The sequence below is a fragment of the Scyliorhinus torazame genome, chromosome 17 (genome assembly GCF_047496885.1).
Source record: "Scyliorhinus torazame isolate Kashiwa2021f chromosome 17, sScyTor2.1, whole genome shotgun sequence".
Taxonomy (NCBI): Eukaryota; Metazoa; Chordata; class Chondrichthyes; order Carcharhiniformes; family Scyliorhinidae; genus Scyliorhinus; species Scyliorhinus torazame.
The window spans coordinates 12,509,370-12,515,369 of record NC_092723.1 but is presented as its reverse complement, the minus strand read 5'-3'; positions in this window follow the sequence as shown (position 1 = coordinate 12,515,369).

Sequence of the window (6,000 nt, the reverse complement as noted above, 5' to 3'; positions counted from 1 at the left end):
AGATAGCATAGGTGGTCAAGGTGGGAATGTTTTTTAAAACACATTCAACATTGCTTTCTGGTTATCTTTAGTACAATAAAAAGAACTTTGTTTGATTGAATTCAGTTCCTGAAATATGATAATGAATAGGGCAATATGAGAAAGATTGGAAAATAGTAACCGCAACATAGTTAGGTACAATGCAAGCAAGGCGATGAGTTAGAATTTAAGCAAAGATTGGAGATTCGGGGAGGAAACCCACAGATTCAGGTGGAACACTGTGCTATAATGTAGACCAATGGGGAGTAAGACTGGAGCAAGCTTAAAACTAGCATTGCACCTGATCTCATTGGCTTCCCAATATGTGGGGTCGGTGAATTTAAGTAATCTTGTCCTAGTTAATTGGCCAGAAATGTTAGTAAACGGAATGATGGCTTGACAGTGGGGAGCTTCTTTAAAAAATGTATTTTATTACAAACATGGATCAAAACAGGTTACAACAAATAAACACCCTGGGAAACATGCTTCCCAGCAAACAACTATATAGTCTGTACAAATTTTTGTTTCCCCTGTTTCACTCCATACTCCCCAATTGATCTCCCCTCCTAACTCCCCTTCCCATTTCTCCTTGATCTTCACCACCCGCTCGCCTCCCTGCTCCCCCAGCCACTTATATATATCCCCAATTCTTCCCTCCCCTTCCACATCCGGAAGCAGCAGTCACTCCAGCAGGGTGTATCCCGGTAATCTAGGGAACCCCTTCCAGACCTTTCGTGCAAAGTCCCTAACCTGTAGATACCTGAACTCACGACCCCTCAGCAGCTCTACCCTCTCCCTTAGCTCCTCCAGACTGGCGAACCCTTCCTCCAAATACAAATCCCTCACCTTGACCAGCCCCACTTCCCTCCACCTCCTGGCTACAGTGGGGAACCTATAAATAGGACATGATTGATTTTTTAAAGTATATTTTTGTAGATGGAAACCCTGAAAGGATTATGTCCTATGGATTAATAGAAGTCTAAGCTGAAATTTAAAAGTGGGAGCTCAAATGATACCAAAGAAATATTGCAAATGTGCTTCGAGGCAGTCAGAGATTAAAGCAAGAGATAGAAAATAAACTGCCATTTAATATAAAAAAGAGATAATCGGGGTTTTTACAAGTATATCAAAAGGACGAGAGCAGTTAAAGAGAGTAAGGCAGTTCAGGGATGGGGAGAGGGAAGCTGTGGGCTAGATGCTTTTACAAGTGGCGCTGGAAGAAAATGCAGGAAAAATGTCTTAGAAATAACTGTTTAGGAAAAGAAAAATTGAGTAGAGGGATCAGTCACCGGGCTCCGATAGCCACACCCTAGGTTAATATAGCACATGAAAGAGGAGATACTAAAGTTGCTGGCCGCAATCTTTCAATCCTTCCTGCATGTTATGTGGTCTTGGCAGGCTGCCAATATAACACCCCTGTTCAAACAGGGAGAGCAGCAAGTACGGACCAGTTGGTCTAATGTCAATTATGAGCAAATTTTAGAATCCATAATCCATGAGCAATGATGAGCATGCAGAGGGGCCGGGGAAAATCAAGGACATCAGGCCCACATGGGGAAAAATAAAATTGTGTTTGTTAAATTTAACCAGGATTTTTGAAAAAATCACCGACGGTAGAGATGGAGGAAATTAGATGAATTTTCAAAGGGGACTGAAGTCAAGGGGCGGCACGGTGGCACAGTGGTTAGCACTGCTGCCTCACAACGCCAGGGATCCGGGTTCAATTCCGGCCTCGGGTCACTGCCTGTGTCTTTCTCCCCGTGTCTGCGTGGGGTTCCTCCGGGTGCTCCGGTTTCCTCCCACAGCCCAAAGATGTGCAGGTTAGGCGGATTGGCCACGCTAAATTATCTCTCAGTGTCCAAAAGGTTCGGTGGGATTACTGGGTTACGAGGATAGGGTTAAGGCATGGGCTTAAGTAGGGTGCTCTTTCCAAGGGCCAGTGCAGACGGGATCAAATGGTCTCCTTCTGCACTGTAAATTCTATGATTCTATGATTGTATAAAATACAGAGAATGCTTTATCCCAAGAAATGATTGAGGTGGAGACAATGTTATAAATTTTGAGAAGAATAACTAAACATGTGAAGTAAAGAATACAAAGGGACTGGTTTTGGATTGCCCAGGAAGAGAACCACCACAAACAATGGGTTGCTATAAATAGTTTGGTTCCTTGGCTTATTGAAGCAACACTGAGATGAGAATGGACTGAAGGTTGAGTTTAACTGATTTGAATCCAGAGAGTACAGAGTTGGAGTGGTGTTTGCTGTGAAAAAGAGGAAGTGAAAGCACTTAGCTGCTTTTGATGTGGTGAGGAGCTGCCAATCATAGCAAGAGTGTTTATAAACATTGTGGTTAGCATCAAAGCAGAGTACTTGAGATGTATTCAAGCGTGAAGGGTAAAGTAGATAAACAATCCACCAAGCACCTTTATTCCCATGATGAGGTGGAGGATGCCCCTACTTTGCAGTGGGGTGGGGGGCAGCATTTGCATTATGGGTGGGAGGGGACCTTCTGATTGACTTTGGGGGGCATCTCAGTTATGCACCGACCCCCTTGACCTACTTTGGTGCTCACAACATCAGGGCCACGCTTGGACATACTTTCACCAAAGCCACTGCACCCCCCCCCCCCCCCCCACCCCCCGCGATGGCTTTCCCACTGTGGAGTCAGTGCATAATGGGAGGGGGTGTGAATTGGACTTCTAACCTATTAATCAAATTGAAATGGATGCAAATTGATGATTTGCACCCTCCCGCCTGCACGGGGTGGGTGGTGCGCTGAGGGGTGGTGGGGTTGGAACTTTGGAATGTTTTTCAGGAGATTCTCCGCCCGATTGAGATTCCCGATCGCAGCGATGCGGAACAGAGAATCCCGGCCAAAGTGTCCTGACGAAAAGGAACAATTATCAACGTCTGCATTTAGATTGACTTCTGTTTCTTATATCTAGATTTTCCAGTATCGCATAATTAAGATTAGTAACATTTCTAAGATTGCAAGTCATCCGTTCAGAGCTGAGTCCCAAAGTTCCCGTGAGAATTCATTGCAGAGTCAGTTCTTTGTCCACATTAATATGCTTGAAAGGACCAGTTATATGATAGCCAATAAGAAATGTGAGATAGAAAGGTTTGTTTTAGCTGTGTTGATAAAGTTGGAATGCATTCATATCTTTAGCCATAAGGCATAAGTAGTGAGAAAACAAAGTAGACTACAGTCTCCTTTCAAAACTGTTCATTATTCTCAGTCTCTTAAGTGCTCCTGCTATTGTATCAGTTTATATCTTCACCAAGGTTGGGTAACACTACAGTGAAGTCAAGTTAATCAGCAAAATTAAATCAGAAGTCTTATTACAGGCACACCCATCAAATTGCAGTTATTGGAATAAAGCAGAATTGTGAAATTAATTTTCATTCCACTCTATCACTAAGAGTCAATGGGTACGATTCAGCAATCTGGGTGGATCTGGGTGCAACAGGTGAGTCGAGCGAGAGTCTCAAATCGAGCTTCGTGCCAGGCGCTGGCCCGATCGCGAGTCACCCCACTCGCTCCGCGTGGTGCGATCTGGATCCCGCTCTCACTGGCAGAGATCCAGATCGCCATATTTAAATGAGCCAGTAATCTCATTTAAATACCCAGATGCCGTATGCACCCGGCGCCCGGGAGTCAACGGCTGTGCCTGCGCGACCTCGCCAGGGCGTCCTTTAGCACTGGCTTTCCCAAAGGTGGGCCAGGCGTAACGGCACCTCGGGGGTCTCACAGGCTATTAGAGAGCCCTGTGTGATCGGGATAGGGCAGGGTATCCTGGCACTCCCCCTTGCACCTGGGGACCTTGGCACTGACATCCTGGCACCCTGGCAGCGCCACCCGGGCATCTGAAATGTTGAAAGGGTTAGAGAGGAGGGCGGCTCAGTAGCACAGTGGTTAGCACTGTTGCTTCACAGCGCCAGGGTCCCAGGTTCGATTCCCGTTTGGGTCACTATCTGTGTTTCTCCCCGTGTCTGCGTGGCTTTCTTCCTGGCGCTCCGGTTTCCTCTCACAAGTCCTGAAAGACGTGCTTGTTCGGTGAATTGGACATTCTGAATTCTCCCTCAGTGTACCCGAACAGGAATGTGGCGACTAGGGGCTTTTCACAGTAACTTCATTGCATATGTGTGGAACATAAACACCAGTACTAACCAATGCCTTTCTGCACAGTATGTGACACGTGGTGACATCGTCAGAGGCATTTGGGAGATTTCCCTCTCTTCTATTTTACAATGCGAGCAAGCCTCAGGAATAATCTCAGACAACTGGTTAAGTAACCTATGGTGTGGCAACCTAGTAATCCTTTGTTTATACTGTAAATTAACAACTGCACTGAATGGCCTGAATGGTTTCTGAGCTGGACCTTCGGCAACACTTCATTTTTACAGTTTATTCTGGATGCTTAAAGAGAATCATTGAGGCAATTAATTTTACTTTGGGAATGAACTTCAGGGTATGCCACACACACTGCAGGTAGCTCCCCATTTATACTCATCACTACTTATCTTTGGACCCCGTGTCTGTGTGTATGGCACAGACCACACGCCGATCTACTGACTGTGCTCCTTCTATTCTTGTAAGCAGGATATTGGTTCCTATATGTAATTGTGAATATAAGATCCCTATGCACAGAGTGGTGTACTTTGCGATGGTGTGCACAGGATGTGGGTTTTTATTTAATTGTTGCACACTGGAGATTAAAAGGATTGATTGAAGTGCAAAAACTGTCACAATGACAAAATGGTGCAACTATTTCCTCTGGGGAATAAACAGGGACAGCAATTATTTCTGCTACTGTACTTCCTGCTTCAGTCATTGTCTTGAGGGAGCAGAAGTTAAATGATGCATAATGCAGAGGAGACATTTTATCTGCAATCCAGGTGTGTGCTTTTCTTCCTGAGGATCAGATTTCGTCCTAATGATTAGTCAGCGGGAGCTCAGGACAGCTAATATGACTGGTGATTGTATTAAAGAGGAGATTGCTGTCTGTGGTTCAATTTAGGAAATAAGAGTCATTCTGAAATTCACTGGGATGGAATGTGTTGTACGCCACCTTTCCGTCCAGACAAAATAACAAATTTTATTTGAAGACAAACCCTTTGGGCCACTAATATTTAAATTTCAAAGCTATCATTAATCAAGCATACCATGTTCTAAGCCTTTAATAAGTTTTGCTTGACTCCTAACACTTTGTTTTTGTAAAATTACAAAGGAAAATATGTTAATAAAAGACAAATACAGTCACAGACAATGATAATCTAACAATACTTCATATGGCTAAAATCACCATTCTCCTTTCCGTTGCCTAGCTTATAAGATGTAGGAGCAGAATTAGGATATTCGGCCCATCGAGTCGGCTCCGCCATTCTACCATGGCTGTCAATTGTTAATACAATATTGACTGTCAACACAGTTTCCAGCTCTGCCATTGTTTAAATTTACCTTTCTCCTTTCTAATTGGCTGCACTTTATTACTCTTATGTAAATCTTTCTCCCCATTTCAATTTTATTTCCAATTATCTTCCATCAAATAAGTTAATATTAATATTAATCTTTATTGTCACAAGTAGGCTTACATTAACACTGCAATGAAGTTACTGTGAAAAGCCCCTAGTCTCCACATTCCGGCGCCTGTTCGGGTACCTAACAGCACGGGCGAGATTCTCCGTTGCCCGATGCCAATATCGGAATCGCCAATCGGGCGGAGAATCCCTTTCGACACCCAAATCGGGGACGGCGTCAGTTTGAGGCTGGTTTTCGAGTCTCTGCCCCCTCCGAAACGGTGTCAACGCGCTGTTGGAAACTGCCCCTATGCTCTGCCCCGATGGGCCAAGTTCCTGACGGCGCAGAACACTTATGCTATTTGTTTTTTGTCGACCCCACGTGGCGGCTGCAGACTGTGTCCAGCGCCGCCACAGTCGGGGGGAAAACCGTGCCACTGGCCATGTGGGAGGCTTGGGCC